Source organism: Lepus europaeus, chromosome 11, assembly GCF_033115175.1.
Source record: "Lepus europaeus isolate LE1 chromosome 11, mLepTim1.pri, whole genome shotgun sequence".
Taxonomy (NCBI): Eukaryota; Metazoa; Chordata; class Mammalia; order Lagomorpha; family Leporidae; genus Lepus; species Lepus europaeus.
The window spans coordinates 60239662-60258678 of record NC_084837.1 but is presented as its reverse complement, the minus strand read 5'-3'; positions in this window follow the sequence as shown (position 1 = coordinate 60258678).

Below are 19017 nucleotides of genomic sequence, written 5' to 3'. Positions count from 1 at the left end.
TTCATGACCTTTTCCCCGCTCTTTGCATGGTGCTAGCCACAGAATTGGGGCTTGATGGCACCAGCTGACCAATTATAGGCTGATTGCTGAGCACTTTAGGAGGAGGATGGTGATGAGAGAAGGATAGTGGTAAAAGGGGTGGTTAGTGGTATGGCAGAGTCAAGAGCGGGTACCAGGCAGCGATGGTACTCTTGTCCTTGGTCAAGTTGCTGATGGAAATCACTGTGGGGTTCTGATGAGGAAGGAAGAGAGAGGACTTTGTAGCCACATGAAAGATGAGCTTCTGAGCAGGAGCTCTACAGTTTTATGAAATACATAGGCTAATTATGATTTGCAAAGGGGCCACATTATTAGTTCCTTCTCCGTTTTAATCTGTATATCGCCATGGCAAATGCAAATGATTTGAATGGAGGGTGGGTAGAGAGTGAAGTGGAATTAAAACAGCGACTTTGTACTAATATCTTTCAACAATGGTTATAATAAAACATTTTGACTAGGAGAAGATTAATTTCTGTTTGCAAAAATTGTGAAAAAGCCAGAAAACCTAACATGTGGAAAATATTATTTTGATGCATGTTTTGCTGAACAGATGGTGACAGTCCACAAACTTCAAGGATTTTTCTTAAGGATGAAGGGGAAGCATTTTAATTTAACAGTGACCGAGAGTCCTTGGGTCCCTAAACTCCAGGCCGTCTCTTCTTATAGAAATCCTGTCCTTTTACTATGAAATTAGATTTTTCTTCCCATCAATTTTTAACAAATTGCTTAAGTCTGGAGCACCTAGTCGGCAGGCAAATGTGACTGTTTTTCTGCTAGTTTAGTGTTCCCCGGCGGGGAACCCTGCGTCTTTGCCTTAACACGTGCTCCCGATTTTCGACAAGTGCCTGAAAGCCCATCAGATGTGCTGTGGGTTGGCCACTTAGTCGGATATTCATCTGCCAGCGGGGAAGCCTGGGGCTGGAGGTTTCTGTGGCCCTCATCAGTGTTTCTCAATGAGTCCTGGCTGAAGGAAGCAGGAGGCAGGGCTCTCAACTTGCCAGTCTTTGACCTTTCACTAGCCTTTCAGAAACTGTCATTCTTGCTGTAAGAAGCTCTATTACTTGAGCATTTTTTGTGCTCTCTCTCCTTTTTGAGGAGTCTAAAGAAGACACAGGAAGAGATTTTCCTGTCTAGTTTCCCAACCTCCACCCTTTGAAATGAAACCTCAGCTCTTAGTAGAGCTTCCCAGAACTTCTCCAAGCCGAGTCTGCCACTCAGCTGAAGGAGGAAGTCCTGGCTACTCACGGGGCACTTTGCTCCCAAGTCATTGCTTTCACTGGGGGAACATTTTTCCTCGCCAGAACAGAAAAAAGATTAATGAGAACAAGCTGCTGCCAACTTTTTATCACTGACTGAGGTTTGGAGCACAGGTATTTACATTTTTTGCTTACTCCTCTGCTCTGAAAGGAAGGCACCCATTCCTGCCTTTACCTTTTTAAAATTTATGTGAAAATGGGAGAAGGGGAGGGGGAGGGGGAGGGGGAGGGGGGGAAGAGTCTTATATAAAGTCTTACTGCACCTGCTCTCCAGCAGGAATCATCTAGATTGCCTTAGTGAGACTGGAGCCCTTAAAGAGATTCAGGTGAACTGGGTCCCTCTCACCACTGGCAATTTTCAGTTCCAGTGCCGGTCAGGTTGGGGTAGCTTTAACTTGTGATTCCAACGTTCTCCACACCTTTGACTGTAGCTAGGCCCGGGCTGCTGCTGGCTGACTCTTCTTTCCTCAATCATTTTCTCAATCCCTTTGACTTTTCCTTTTTCATCTGTCAAACATTCTTACACACTCACACTTTACCCCCAGAGTCTTCACTGCTGTTCCTTGCTTAAGGTTTTTTCTAACACTAAAAGGAGAACACATCATTTGTTGCTATTGACATGAGCACCTCAAAATAAATTTAGTATGCAAGTGTGATAAAGCCCAAATACTCTCATAAAACCCCTGCTTCACCTTTAATTTAATGTGAAATATCAAGAATGAAGGAGGAGAAAAACAGTTGGTGTATGAAGTAGTGTTTACTAGGTGCTTTGCACAGATCAGCTCATTTAATCCTCCCAGCAACTCTGGGAGGTGGTTACTATAATTGGCCTCACTTGCAGATAAGGGGAATATCAGCTGTAGGCTCCACGTGGGCAGCACATCATCTTTCTATCCCCAGCACCTGGTATGAGGTCCTGAGCACAAAGTTAAATAAATAAATAAATAAATAAATAAATAAATAAATGACGAATCAGGGGCTGAATCCTCCCGGAAATCGTCCATTCTGATCCCTGGATTCTCGTCTTTCACACACACTGTTTCTTTTTCCATCTTGCCATTAAACAACCTTTTCTCCCTCCTTCATTATTTTCCATTTTTAACCTCTTGGCAAACAGAATTTGAGGTGGTTTTCAAACATATTCACATGCATAAATATCCATGTTATTCATATAAAAAATAAGCGAAGCAAACAGGGGGCGTTTGCACATTTCACTTGTTCTCAGATTCATCTTCTCTTGTCTAGGAAAAAAAAATCCTGTATGGTTTTTTACTGCAGATTTTCTTACATTAATGCTAAATGTATCGCCTGATTGTTGAAGCTGCTGACCCACCACTTATTCTGTCCCCTGGTGTTGCTATTTTGACCTCCATGTCATTTGGGCAAATGATAAAGGGTGTTGGACCCTAGATGGCTTTTGCCAAACACTCTAAATGGCCTCTCATACTACGCAGCAGTTGCTTGTTAACAATCAAGTAACTTAAACAGGAGTCAGTTTTCATGCATCCACCCTTCAGATGGCTGTGTGCTTTCCGTCTGTGATCTTCAACCTGTGCTGAGTCTGAAAGTTCCATGGAAATGATCAGGACCAACTTAGGGGATAAATCGAGTTCAGACTCAGCCTGGGGCCCTCCGTTCCATGTCTTCTTCAACTAGAGAATCTCTATATTTCATTCCTTGTGAAAAATGTATTTGCAAAAGCAGATTTTTATTCTAAAATAAGGGTAAAGGGCCATGACTATACCATTTTACTCTTTTTCTTTAGGTGTACCTGACATTAAATCACCAAGTCCTCTGATTGAGTCAATGACTTATTACCCAGTTCTGTTTTCCATAGAAGCTTTGAAAAACCATCACATCCTCTCTCCACTTCATCGAATATTCAAATATGTACATATGGTTGCGCTGTGATTTTTCTGACTCATCTGTTTAATGCCTGGGCTAAAAAAAAAAAGATATTCAAGCAAAATCAAGAAGTAACTCAGAGACCTATACTTATTTAAAGAGTTCCTAAGAATGAACTATGTGATCAACAGGCATGTGCACAGTAGATATAAATACACTTGGGCTCTCTGAGGTACCTGGAAGTCTTAATGACACAAAAGCCTATGTATTTTGTAGCCAATGCTGTTGTCACTGCAGATTAAGCTTAACTCAACAGCCCATGTCAGAGTGCTGGTTTAAGTCCTGGCTGCTCTGCTTTCAATTCAGCTTCCTGCTGGTCTGCCTGGATGATGGCCCAAGTATTTGAGCCCGTCACCTATGTGAAAAACCTAGATGGGGTTCCTGGCTCCTGGTTTCAGGCTGGTCCAACTCTGGCTACTGTGACCATTGAGGGAGTGACCCAGAGGACTAAAAATCTCTCCATCTCTTCCTCTCTGTCACTCTGCTTTTTAAATAAATAAATAATCTTAAAAAATAACCTCTATGACCGTTTGGGGAGTGAACCAGCAGATGTTAGCTCGCTCTCTCTGCCTGCATATCTCTCTCTTCTTCTGACTCTCTGTCTTTCAAATATATAAATAAAAATTTTAAAAGATCTTCTATGGGAAAGATCCGATCAAGTCACTGTTTCTCATAGTGAGTGTCCATTTCACTTCAACAGGCTTCCCCTTTGGTGTTCAGTTAGTTGTCGCTGATCAGGGAGAACATATGATATTTGTCCCTTTGGGACTGGCTTAATTCACTCAGCATGTTTTCCAGATTCCTCCATCTTGTTGCAAATGACCGGATTTGAGAAACAGTGACTTGATCAGCTCTTGTCCTGACTGTTGATGTACAATGTAATACTTTATCCATTTTAGTATTTTTTTTTTGTTCTAGTACTATTGGTTGAACTCTGTAATTAACACACAATTATTCTTAGGTGTTTAAATTTTAACTGAAAAGTGATCCCTGTTAAATATGAGTGGGAATAAGAGAGGGAGGAGATGTACAATTTGGGACATGCTCAATCGGACTTGCCCCAAATGGTGGAGTTAGAAATGTGCCAGGGAATTCCAATACAATCCCATCAAAGTGGCATGTACCAATGCCATCTCACTAGTCCAAGTGATCAATTTCAGTTCACAATTGATCACACTGATAGGTCTAAGAGTCAAAGGGATCACATAAACAAGACTAGTGTCTGCTAATACTAACTGATAGAATCAAAAAGGGAGAGGACGATCCAACATGGGAAGTGGGATACACAGCAGACTCATAGAATGGCAGGTGTCCTAAATAGCAGTCTGGCCTCAGAATCAGCCCTTAAGGCATTCGGATCTGGCTGAAGAGCCCATGAGAGTATTTTAGGCATGGAAAGCCAAGACGCTCTGGAAGAAAAAAAAAAAGAAGAAGAAGACCTAAATGAAAGATCTCTGCGAGTGAGATCCCAGTGGAAAGAATGGGGCCATCAAAGAAGGAGGTACCTTTCTCTGAAGGGAGGAGAGAACTTCCACTTTGACTATGACCCTTTCGGAACAAGATAGAAGTCAGCGAACTCAAAAGGCATCCATAGCCTTGGCAACTCATGACTAGAGGCTAGGGAGATTACTGACGCCATAAATAAGAATGTCAAATTGTTAAATCAACAACAGGAGTCACTGTGTACTTACTTCTCATGTGGGATCTGTTCTTAACGTGTTGTCCAATGTGAAGTAATGCTATAACTAGTACTGAAACACTATTTTACACTTTGTGTTTCTGTGTGGGTGCAAACTGATGAAATCTTTACTTAATATATGCTAAATCGATCTTCTGTATATAAAGATAATTGAAAATGAATCTTGATGTGAATGGAATGGGAGAGGGAGGGGGAGATGGGAGGGGTGCGAGTGGGAGGGAAATTATGGGAGGGGGAATGCCATTGTAATCCATAAACTGTACTTTGGAAATTTATATTTACTAAATAAAAAAATAAAAAATAAAAAAAGGAAAGATCTGGATTTGTAACTTGTTTGGGCAACAGCTTCCTTGCTATGAATTTTTAAAAACTGGAAAAATCAAGAATCTCCCTCCACATTGTGCAATAGATACAGGAGCAAAATCAGCTGTAAAGGTCTTCTCAGACTTACACCTGGGGTGGTCAGAGGGACAAGCACGTGTATGCCCCCAGGGGATTTGGAGAGCAAGGAGATAGAAGATTTGGAAAATGGTTGGTGTATTGGTCAATCCTTAAAGGAGTGGTGGGCCAAGGAAAATCCCACAGTGGAATCTAGTTACATTTAGCAACTCATAGGGCTGCTGTGAAAGGCGAAGTTGGGTTTCAAGGGTCAGAATATAGGCTGAGAAAAATAGAGAAAAAGCAACCTCATTGTTTGCTTTAGGGACCGGGGAAGTGTGTGATATTAGGGACTGAAGTATAGGGAAACTTAGGTTGTGTTCCGTTCCTCTTGGTTCTGTGGTCCTGTTGACAACATTCCTGTATTTTCCCCTGGCCTCTCCTTTTCTATATTGTCCTTCCACCCTTTGGCCAGTCAGTGAAACTCCAGGCCATGCCTTCTTAGAGTGCTGGATCTGTGTGCCCAGCAAGCCCAAAATGCTCATTTAGCACCTGTATTCATATACCCAGCCCCATATCTGGACTGTGAAACATGACCAGCTGGCACCGTGACCTCAGGCTGATCATCTTGAAACGTTTGCTTATACCTATTTAATTGGAATCAAGGAGACACTTGCTTTTCTGTTCATAAACATTGAATATCTCTTGCCACCCCAAACAGGAGACTTCCATGTGTGTACCAAAACAGCATTTAAACAGATTGGAAATGGGTCTTTACTGTCATGGTTTTGTGTTCCTCCTAACTGGATTGTGTTTATTACTTTTTCTGAGACAAGATTCAACTCATGTGGAAATCATTACTAACCCTTCTTTAACATATGTTTGAAGGCTTTATTCTCACTGCTTTCTGATCTTAAAACGTTTACCACCTGCAAAAATATTTATTCTGTTTTCAACTTTCTTTTCTAACTTTCTGAAAGAGTCACCTTTTTTGGAGACAGATTTCTTAATCTTAAAATGAAATGATAAACGAATTTAATTATCCACAATCAGTAAATACAGTCATGGTAGAGAATTTATTTTCAGAATTTCAGAATAGGCAGAAGTCCAAGGTACTCTCATGAGCTTTGCCCCAGTAAGTGACTCAGGAGATGATGTTCTTTTACAGGGCAAAGGAGATCTTGCAGGTCTAATTAAGGTTATTGGTGAGCAGGCCATAAGATAGGGAAATTGGGGCATGCATTTAATCTAGGGGTCAAGATGCTGGTTAAGATGCCTTCTTCCTACATTGAGTCCCTGAGTTTCGTTCCCAGCTGTGGATCCTGACTCCAGCTTTCTGCTAATGCAAACCCTGGGAAGCAGCAGTGGTGGCTCAAGTGCCTGGGTTCCTACCACACCTGAGGGAGACCTGGACTGAATTTTTGGCTCTGGGTCCCAGCTCTGGACCCAGCGTGAATCAGTGGATGGCAGCTCTCTCTTTCAGTCTCTCACTCTCCCTCTCTCTCAAACAAATAATAAAAAAAAGATAAACAAGAATAGGGAGATTATTAGTGTGAGCCCAACATAACCATATTACAGATTTTAGATAATTTTTTCCAGCTGGTAGTAGGAAGTAACGTCAGAGATTTGAAACAAAAGGATTTGACATGTCGTGGCTGGCTTTGTAGAGGGCAAACACCAATGCAAGGACCAGAGACTAGTTTTTAGGCGCTCTGAGCAACCCCCAGCTGGCAGCTGGCAAAGAACAGGGACCTCAGACCTATAACCGTAAGGACTGAGCACTGTGAGAAATCTGAGTTAGTAAGTGGACTCCTCCCCAGCACCTGGCCTTTATTTCACTTCTGTGAGACCTTACGTGGAGAAACCAGTCAAGACTAGTGCAGACTGAGACGTAATAAATGGGTGTTGTTTTAAGTTGCTATGTTTGTGTAATTTGCTACAATGCAATAGAAAATCAATATCACTTTTTCCCCCAGAGTTTTTCACTGTGCAATGAGCAGTTTCCTGAGAAAAGGTTAATGAGGTAGTTTTATTTATTCCATTTGAAGTTTCCAGTTGGGCTCCTTTTGACATTGCTGGAAGCAGTACCACAGCAGACACTGTTGGTTGACTTCCCAGAGGTGTTCTTCTTGGCTAACAGGACCCCACTTTCTTATTTTTATGCAGAGATTCTTGAAAGGTAGGCCCAGCTACTCCGGTGTAGAAGTAGGTGGGCTTACAACGAAATTCTGGCCAATGAAACTGATGTAAAAGTCTGCTTGGGAGGGCTTTGGGGAAGAGTGTACTTCCTGATGTGAGAGAAAAAAACTTACTCTGCATGATACTGCCACAAGCTCCCTGCCTTTGAGTGTGATGTGTTGTCTTGCAGCCATCTTGTGACCATGAAGAGGCTGAAAATCACAGAGATGCTGACTGGGACCAATGCCACTACCAATATCTATCCCTGTTAGGGAAAAAAGACAATTTTACTTGTTTAAACTATGGTTAATCTTTAATGACTTGTAGCTGAAACCATTAATCTAAGTGATACAGAATTTGAGTCCTAGAATTGGAATGAGGACAAGTAACACACTTCAAGAAGTAAGTTAGGGTGGGTGAGGACCCGGCGGTTTTAAATTGGAAACCTTTGACCTTGCAAAACATTGTAGCCATCAGTCTCCTGATCTATCTTAGAATGCAGACCACAGGTTGACCAAAGTTTGTAGTGGCATGGGAAATGGAAGAAAAAAATCAGGATGTCTATGTGTTCCGGCTTCATGGTTGTTAGCAAACAAAGTCATACATGAGAGAGAAAGAGGGACAAACTTAACATAGATAGAGGACCTCTAATCAGAGAGGGAAGAAAGAATGACTCAGTTTAGAAAAGTGCTCTCTAACTGTGACCTCCAGCCTAAAAAACAACTCTTGCAGAGTTGGAGAAAGTATCTTTTGTACCCCAAGTTATGACAAGCATAGGTGGCAAAGTGGCATTAAGATTGATAAAACTACAGCTTTTGCACACAAAGGCGTGATTGTGTGTGTTAAATGCCAGAGGATTTGGAAGAGCCCAGGATCTAGCAGCTGAGAGACAAGAATTCTTAGCCTCAAAGACCATGTCTAGACGAGATCTTTAGCTGTGGTTAGTAATGCAAGCAATTGACCACAAGTAAATAAACTGAATCTAAGGTTTTTGAGAAGAACCTTATTGTTAAAGATGCCCCCCAAACTGAGGCTGGCACTATGGTGTAGCAAGTAAAGCTATAGCCTGCAATGCTGATATCCCATAAGGGTGCCGGTTCATGCCCCAGCTGCTCCACTTCCAATCCAGCTCCCTGTTAATATGCCTGGGAAAACAATGGAAGATGGCCCAAGTTCTTGGGCCCCTGCGATCCATGTGGGAGACCCAGATAAAATTGCTGGCTTTGGCTGGGCCCAGTGCTGGCCATTGTGACCATCTGGGGAGTGAACCAGTGGATGGAAGACCTCTTTGCAAATCTGACTTCCTAAATAAATAAATCTTTTTTTTTTTTTTAAATAAGACTCCCCAAACCTTGCCAACAACTGCATATTATTAATGAGCCCCAAACAAAACCCATAGATATCTGAATTTGTACCAACGTGCCAGGGTGGCTACAATAAAAAAAAGGGGGGGGGCAGTGTTGAGGTGAAGAGGGGAAAGCTGCAGCCTGCAATGCTGGCGTACCATATGGGCATAGGTTCAAGTCCTGGCTGTTCCACTTCTGAGCCAGCTCCCTGATAATTCGCCTGGGAAAGCAATGAAAGATGGACTAAGTGCTGAAGCCCCTGCACCCCTGTGGGAAACTGTGATGAAACTTCTAGCTTCTGCCTGGCCCAGCCCCTACCATTGTGCTTATTTAGGAAGTAAACCAGTGGATGGAAGATTTCTCTGTCTCTCCCTCTCTTTCTCTCTGTAACTCTGCCCTTCAAATAAATAAAATAAATCTTTAACAAAAATTTAAAAAAAGAATTTCCTCCTGATTGCTGGTCTCAGATGCAAGCATTGAAAATACTGATTAAATAATATAGTAGTAGATATAGGAATTAGAGGCTATTAAATTAAAAATAGTAAGATTCTCATAAAGAATGGAGTTAGGATCTATCAGATTGGTTAATCAAAGTCTTTCTCCATTGAGAGGGCAGGATTTTATCATTATTCCTTTCTAATAGGATGGAGTATATGCTAGTAAATATTAACTACTTATTTAGTCTTTTCCAACCACGGTTTATTAGATGTTTTAGAAGCAGATAACTTCCAGGTCTATAAGAAGTTATCTCTGGACCAAATGAAGAAGGTTGGGTATCATCCAGAGATACTAGATTTGGACCTGGTTGTAGTAGTTAGAGATACCTTTGTGGTTTTTCTCTCTTGAGGAGGAGGTGAGTATACCTCTATGTATACTTCTAAACTGCCTGTGTAGGAAGAAGGATATTGTTAATTGGCTACCTAAACGGGCCACCATCAGCCCTCCATATCCATGGGTTCTGCATCTACCAATTCAACAAACCACAGATGGAAAATACTAAAATATTTTGATCTGTACTGAACATGTATTGAATTTTTCTTTCTATTTTCCCCTGAACAATATAGTATGTCAGTCATTTACATAGCATTCACATTGTTTAGATGTTATACTAATCTAAGGATGATTAAAACACACAGAAAGATGTGCATAGGATATATACAAAATCTACACCATTGACTATGAGACTTGAGTATGTTTTGGCCCAATCCTCAGTGACTAACTGGGGATGACTGTCCTTACCTGGTTTTGTTTCGTATTACCAGACCTTAATAATCTGTCTCCATGCTTTTACACCTTGCCCTGGCACCATCCCTGGTTTCAGGGATGGTGAGCTTGGTCATGGGACTTTGGCAAGAGACCCACATCTAGACAATGATAAAAAAGGAAATATGTTCTAGAGGTTTCTGAAGATAGATGCTGCTCTTTCCAAGACATTATTAAACTGCAAAACTAACATCAGCCAACACTTAAGTCTAAATTCATCATGTGAAATGAAATAAGCTCTCACCATTAGTTTTTTATTTCTTGAAGAAAAATATCGCTGAATGATACAATTACACATTTTTATTTTGCCAAATTACAGTCTATTAGTCAAATGCAGCCCTCAACTTATTTTTGTAAACGTTTCTTTTTTCTTAAGATTTATTTATTTGAAAGATGGAGTGATGGGGGAGAGAGAGATCTTCCATTCACTGGTTCCATCCCCAGTGGTTGCGGGTCTAAGCCAGGCTGAAGCCAGGAGCCTGGAACTTCATTTGGGTCTCCCACATGGGTGACCAGAGACAAAGAATGTGGGCCAGCTTCCACTGCCTTTCCAGATACATTAGCAGGAAGCTGCATTGGAAATGGAGCCGGCTGGCACCGTAGCTCACTAGGCTAATCCTCCATCTGCGGTGCTGGCACACAGGGTTCTAGTCTCAGTTGGGGCGCCAGATTCTATCCTGGTGGTTGCTACTCTTCCAGTCCAGCTCTCTGCTGTAGCCCGGGAAGGCAGTGGAGGATGGCCCAAGTACTTGGGTCCCTGCACTCACATGGGAGACCAGGAGGAATCACCTGGCTCCTGGCCACAATGCACCGGCCATAAGTGGCCACTTAGCGGGGTGAATCAACGGAAAAAGGAAGACCTTTCTCTCTGTCTCTCTCTCACTGTCTAACTCTGCCTGTCAAAAAAAAAAAAAAAAAAAAAAAAAAAGGAAATGGAGCAGCTGGGGTTCCATCGGCACTCTGATTTGGGATACCAGCATTGCAAATGGTGGCTTAACTGCAGCACTGGAATGCCAGCCCCAGAAAATACCCACTTCCATTCATTTGCATAGTAATAACTGCTTTCCTACTACAAGTAGCAGGTAAGTAGTTGCAACAGAAAGCACATGACCAGCAAAGCTTAAATTATTTCTATCTGACCCATTACAGAAAAATTTGCTGAATCCTGATCTGAATAGTCAGATGTTGAAATCAGAGTTAAAATGCTATTTAATTCAACGATAGTTTAGTCTTTCTAAAACTTGCAGAGCACATCAGTCAGCTACATCCCTTGTCATACTGACGTATTGTGAGGTCCTGCCTTGAGTCTACTGAATTAGAATCTGGAAGGGAGAGACTTAAGAATCTGCATTAGAAATTGCATCATTTCCAGAAAATTTTTCACCAGAAAAATTTGTGAAATACTAGTAAAGATTGATATCCAAGTCAGTTGCTTATCTGGTCCACCATGGACTTGACTCTGTAACTAGTTCCTGCCTGTGATTCACTGCAGAAGTCCCAGTATGATTAGAAGATTGAATAAAATTCTGTCAGGTCACTCGAGGCTTGCTTGTGAAATAGAGCACAGTGGATTGGGAGATTTTAATGTAGTAAAAGTGGCATAAACTCTGGAAAAGAGAGCTTTGGGCCCAGGTTCTAAATCAGCGTTAAGTAGCTATTTGATCTTGGGCAAGCTTCTCTCTAGCACCCATTATCATCTACTATAAAAGCCTCAGTAGAATGGAATATGCCCAGGTTGCTTTTTGGCAATATAGCTGTTAAGATTCAGCAACTAAAAAGTACCAAAACAGAAATCAAATATAAACAAATACAATTATTTTCTCCTAGATCACCAATGCCGTAGGTCCCACCCCAAGATTCTGGTTTAATTAGCCTGGGGGAGAGCCTAGTCTTTGGAATCAAAGCTTTCCAGGTGACTCCATGTGTTCAAGAAGATTGAAAACCATCGTGCTAGATGGTATTGGATTCTTTTTTCCTATTTCCTGTTCAAGGTTTATATATACTAGTTTCACCACTTGAGAAACATGTTAAATAAAAACAGCAAGCAAAGTCAGTAGTTCCTAAATACTGGTGAGGTTGCAAACAATTAAGAGGAAAGCCTGTTTAAAAAGAAAAAAAAAAAAAAAAAAAAAAAAAAAAAAAAAAACCAAAAACCAACAGCTTTGGGGGCCGGCGCTATGGCGCAGCAGGTTAATGCCCTGGCCTGAAGTGCTGGTATCCCATATGGGCACTGGTTCGAGTCCTGGCTGCTCCACTTCCAATCCAGCTCTCTGCTATGGCCTGGGAAAGCAGTAGAAGATGGCCCCAGTCCTTGGGCCCCTGCACCCATGTGGGGGACCCAAAAGAAGCTCCTGGCTTCGGATTGGCACAGGTCCGGCCGTTGCGGCCATCTGGGGAGTGAACCATCAGATGAAAGACCTCTCTCTCTTCTCTCTCTCTCTGCCTCTCCTCTCTCTGTGTAACTCTGACTTTCAAATAAATAAATAAATCTAAAAAAAGAAAATACAGCTTTGCATACTCTACCACCAGATTCTGATAGAGCAGCTCTTGGGCCTGGAAATCTGTATTTTTAACAGACTCCCTAGGTCTTCCTCATACACAATTGGTTTGGAAGCCATAGGGCCCAGTGATCTCTCTCTCTTTCTCTTTTAAAAAATACTCAACATAGATTTCATTTTTAATATTTATTTATATATTTGAAGGGGAGAGCAACAGAGAGAAAGAGAGAGAGAGAAAGAGAGAGAGAGAGGGAGAGAAATGAGATTTTCTATCTGCTGGTTCACTCCCCAAATGGCTACAATGGCTAAGGCTGATCTGGACCAAGGCTAGGAGCCAGGAACTCCATGCTGCATGGATAGAAGGGGCCCAGGCACTTGGCCCATCCTCTACTGCTTTCCTTGCTGTATTAGTAGGGAGCTGAGTTGGAAGCAGAGCAGCTGGGAGTTGAACCAGATCTTTGATATGGAACACTAGCGTTTCAGGTGGCAGCCCTAGGTCCAGTAATCTCTGACACGCCTTTCAATCCATAGTATGCGAGGTCCTATGTTTAATCATATGAGCAATAACCCACATTTTAAAGAAAACCTTGAAAAGATAGTTTGTACTATAAGATTAAAATACTGTGAAAGAGCAGTTATCAACCAGTGGGAATGGGCCTCAATCAGGTACTTGGTAAAAGTACTGCCTACTTGGTTTGCTCTCTCAGAAAGAGTCCATAACACTGTACGCACAGAGTTTAATTATTTGCCCTCAATAATCTTGAAGAGATTCTTCACTTTGGCCTTTGGATTTGAAACTGTAAATTCTAACAGAAAAGAACTAGTGAGTCAAATATAGCTATTACGAGTGTATAGGTTAATCCTCTGCCTGTGGCGCTGGCACACCGGGTTCTAGTCCCGGTCGAGGCACCAGATTCTGTCCCAGTTGCTCCTCTTCCAGTCCAGCTCTCTGCTGTGGCCCGGGAAGGCAGTGGAGGATGGCCAAGTACTTGGGCCCTGCACCTGCATGGGAGACCAGGAGGAAGCACCTGGCTCTTGGCTTCGGATTGGCGCTGTGCGCCGGCTGTAGTGGCCATTTGGGGGGTGAACCAATGGAAGGAAGACCTTTCTCTCTGTCTCTCTCTCACTGTCTAACTCTGCCTGTCAAAAAAAAAGTGTATATAATTTTTATGTATGTTGCAAATTTTTAATAAAACAGGCCATGGCCAAAATCTGGTATTATATGTACTACTAATTGCTTTTAATTTAGGTGCTAATAATTCAATTTACTCATTCATTCTTTTGTGAATTAATTCCCAACAAATGATTTTAAAGTACCAACTAGGAGCCGGCAGCTGCTGTAGGCCGTGGAGATACTGAAATGAACAAGAAACTTCCTTACTGAATCTTGCATTCTACTTGGGGACATTGGTAATGGACAAGTAACTATTAAAAGTATCAAGTGGTGGTAATTCTTAAGAAAAATAGGGCGAGAGAAGATGCTAAAAAGTCATGAGAACTGTAGGGCAGTACCATTTTATGTAAGCAATCAAGGCAGTTACTCTGGTAAGGTAATGTTTTAGCAGAAACCTGAAGGAAGTGAAAGGAAAGTCATGGTGCTGCTCAGGAAAGCATTACACAGAGCAGCCAGCCAGTGCCAAAGTCCTGTGGCAGGGATGTGGCTGTGGTGGCTTGTGAGCAGTGAGTGAGGGTGGGAGTGCTGGAATGCAAAATTGGGTACAAACCTAAAAAAGTAAAATGCAGACATAACTCATAAATCTTGTTAGTTCCAGGAAAGCTGACTCTATTGTCTGCTAAGCTATTGATGTGTTTCCTGCTAATTTATGCCTGCTCATGTCAGACTCATTTCCTTTCTTAGCTATTGCTGACTCAGCAGCTCTACAGTTCTCAAAATCTTTTCTCTTGCCCAGTCTTTAGAGTTCAAATTTCTTCAGCAACACTTTTGTTGTTGATGCTATTTGTGTTCATATTTGCTGCTGCGTAAGTTCCTGAAGTGCTGGCTGAACGATCAACCTTTACCAACATGATTTCATATCGCAGTAACAATGCAATCTGCATCTGACTTGTGAAGTAGCTGGGAGGACACTTTCCTAGTGTTTAGTAACCTGGTAATTTATCACTTCATGTTATCTGATCAAAGTCTCATTTCACTTAACCTCTATGTCATGGGCACAGCAAGACTGTCTCCTCAAAGCTCATGTCTAAATGTTAATGGTTGATGGATTGATGGTGGAGACCTGGTCAAATGGTGCCAAGTGAGCGGTGAGTCTGGTGAGAAGCATTTGGGTCCCTGGGGGAGTATCCTCAGGCAGTGGTTCTCCCAAGAGAGTTGATTACTGCTATTTTTTAAAAAAACTTTTACTTTATGATTATATTTACCTGAAAGGCAAAGATCTTCTATGTACTGGTTTATTAGCTAGGCCAGGCCAAAGCCAGGAGCCAGGAACTCCATCCAGGTCTCCCATATCAATGGCAGGAGCCAAGGCACTTGGGCCATTCTCTGATGCCTTCCCAGGTGCATTAGCAGGGAATTGGAATCAGCTGGAAGTTGAGCCTGTGCTCATATTTGATGTCGTTGTTGTAGGCAGCAGTTTAACCCACTGTGACACAACACTGGCCCCGAGTTGATTATTTCTCAGTTTGAGTTCAGTCTTGGTTTTCTCTCGGCTTCTTGGTTCATGCCTCCATGTGAATTGGACCGTGGGGCTGCCAGATCCTGAACTGTAACCTCCAAAGTGTAAGCTGAAATGAGTCTTTCCTTTCTCAAAGTCACTTCTCTGAGGTATTTTAGTTAAAGCTGATACACTATAAATTTAATGTCTCCATCTTTATAATGAAATCCCTAATATATCCCGTGTTTACCATATAGCATTGTCTTAAGGATCAAATGAGATGGTGGTTATAGAAATCTGCTACAAATCTGTACCGTAGCATTTATCTATATATTTATTTCTTGTTCTTACCACCCTACAGCACCTTTCCTGGATTCCCATTTACCCACACCACACATGTAAACAGACTCTAAACCTTATCAGTGTCCTCACCCCTGGGCCTTACATTGAGTTCTGCTTCCCCCAAACATTGCCAAACTTACAGGGATAACACAAAGCTGAGTTTGTTTTTGGCACAGCAAGAGAAAACACAACTTATAGTTTTGATGGGAGAGCGGCAAGATGGCGGAATAGGAAGGGAGCACACTGACAGTTCGGGAAGAGACAGTTTAATAAAAGTGGAGATACTGCAGGTTCAAGGAAGAGTAGGGGAAGAAACAGCAGAGGAAACTCTTCCAGAACTAGTGATTCACAGTGGATCTGCGTGGAGAGCGGGGGAGCCCACGGTTCGGGACACCAGCGGCAGAATCAACACACCAGCACTGGAACATGAGGTGACCCAAACCTCAATAGCCCGAGACACCAGCGGGCAAGCAGAAAGAGGAGACTAGAGGGAACGAGGCTTGAAACCCCATGGGGAAAAGTTCACCAGGCTAACTAGAAGAGAGAGGGAAAAAAAAGTGACCAATACGGATACGAGTTTCTCTCTCTCCGCTCACCTCTCAAAGGCAAGCAAGACAAAGAGCAGGCGCCATTTTGGACATATGTCATAAGCAGGGTGACCTCAGGTCTGCACCCGCCCTCAGCCAAGCAGAAAAACCTGACTCTGGGGGGGTGATGGTGGTGGTGGTGGTGATGGTGGTGAAATAACAGGAGATTAGGACCTAGTGAATGTGTGATGCTAATGAACTGAGACTGTGAAAAAAGAGATGGTGGGGGAGAGAACTCACAGAATTCACGTGAGTACTCTCCAGAGATGCTACAATTCAGTAACCTTGGCAACCCAGTGGGAGACTGCAGGAGAATTTGAGCCCACACTGAGGGCAGCACAGATTCCCTGTGTGGTCCTTGGGGAAGAGCTTCCACTCTCTGCCTCCTGTGGGTATATCATTCACCTGCTAATTACCTCCAATTCTGCTCAGCTGTGCGGAATGACTTCCCTTTTGAATCAAAAAAAGAAAGAAAGAAAGAGAGAGAGAGATTTACCACACTTAACCTGGGAGTGTCACCTTTGGCACACCCTTAACCCTGAGGAACCAAACAGAGCTCTCAGGCCACACCCATCTCAAGCCTCTAAGGCTCCATCAAAAGCAGACAGTCCACTTAATACAGTCATAGTATAACAAGAAAAAACAGCACAGTGAGGGAAGAATCCAAAGATATCTCCACAATGCCAAGCAACAAACAGAAACTGAGGAAACAAGAACAAGGAAGACATTATGACACCCCCAAATGAACAAGACACCCCAAGCCAAGATTATGAAGATGATGAGATGGAAGAAATGAAAGATACCGATTTAAAAAAAATTATGATAAGAACAATTAGAAGTTTTCAAAAACAAATGCTTGAGCTACGGAAATACTTACTGGACAGGATAGAAAATCTCCTTTGAGAAAATGAAATCTTAAGGAGGAATCAAAATGAAACACAGAAACTAGTAGAACAGGAAAGGTTGATAGTGAAGAGAAATCAAAATGAAATGAAGAACTCAATAGATCAAATGACAAACACATTAGAGAGCCTTAAAAACAGAATGGGTGAAGCAGAAGAGAGAATATCGGACTTAGAAAACAGAGCACAGGAAAGTATACAGTCAAACCAAAGAAAAGAAGAGGAAATTAGCAATCTAAAAAATATTGTTGGGAATCTACAGGATACTATTAAAAAAACCCAACATCTGGGTTCTAGGAGTTCCTGAAGTCATGGAGAGAGAGAAAGGATTAGAAGTCCTTTTTAGTGAGATACTAGCAGAGAACTTCCCGGGTTTGGAGAAGGACAGAGACATCCTAGTACAGGAAGCTCATAGAACCCCTAGTAAACATGACCAAAAGAGATCCTCACCACGACATGTTGTAATCAAACTCACCACAGTGAAACATAAAGAAAAGATTCTAAAATGTGCAAGAGAGAAACATCAGATTACTCTCAGAGGATCTCCAATTAGACTCACAGCAGACTTCTCATCAGAAACCCTACAAGCTAGAAGGGAATGGCGAGACATAGCCCAGGTACGAAGAGAGAAGAACTACCAGCCCAGAATATTATATCCTGCAAAGCTCTCATTTGTGAATGAAGGTGAAATTAAGACTTTTCATAGCAAACAGAAATTGAAAGAATTTGTCACCACTTGTCCAACCCTGCAAAAGATGCTTAAAGATGTGTTACACACAGAAACACAGAAACACGGTCACCAATATGAAAGAAGGTAAAGGAAGGAAACCTCACAGCAAAAGATCACAGGAAGTTCAAAGCATATATTAGAAAATATCTTTGGCAAATGACAGGGCAAAGTTACTACTTATCAATAGTCACATTGAACGTTAATGGCCTGAACTGTCCGGTTAAAAGACACAGATTGGCTGATTGGGTTAAGGAACAAAACCCATCTTTTTGCTGCTTACAAGAAACACATCTTTCCAACAAAGATGCATACAGACTGAAAGTGAAAGGCTGGAAAAAGATATACCATACCAACAGAAATGAAAAAAGAGTGGGTATAGCCATCTTAATATTGGACAGCATAAACTTTAACACAGAAACTGTTAAGAGAGACAAAGAGGGGAACTATATAATGATTAAGGGATCCATTCAACAGGAAGATATAACGATTATCAATGTATATGCACCTAATTACAGGGCACCAGTTTATTTAAAAGATTTGTTAAGGGACTTAAAGGGAGACTTAGACTCCAATACAATACTACTAGGGGACTTCAATACTCCACTCTCAGAAATAGACAGATCAACAGAGCAGAAGATCAACAAGGAGAAAGTAGATTTAAATGATACCATAGCCCAAATGGATCTAACAGATATCTACAGAACTTTTCATCCTACACAGAAAGCATTTACATTCTTCTTAGCAGTACATGGAACCTTCTCTAGGAATGACCACATACTAGGCCATAAAGCAAGTCTCAGCAAATTCAAAAGAATTAGAATCATACGATGCAGCTTCACAGACCATAAAGGAATGAAGTTGGAAATTAGCAACTCAGGAATCCCTAGAGCATATGCAAACACATGGAGATTGAACAACATGCTCCTGAATGAACAATGGGTCATAGAAGAAATCAAAAGAGAAATCAAAAATTTTCTGGAAGTAAATGAGGATAACAGCACAACATACCAAAACTTATGGGATACAGCAAAAGCAGTGCTAAGAGAAAAGTTTATATCAATAGGTGCCTACATCAAGAAATTGGAAAGGCACCAAATAAATGAGCTTTCAATTCATCTCAAGGATCTAGAAAATCTGCAGCAAAGCAGACCCAAATCTAGTAGGAGAAGAGAAATAATTAAAATCAGAGAAGAAATCAACAGGGTTGAATCCAAAGAAACATTACAAAAAATCAGCCAAACAAGGAGCTTGTTTTTTGAAAAAATAAACAAAATTGACACCC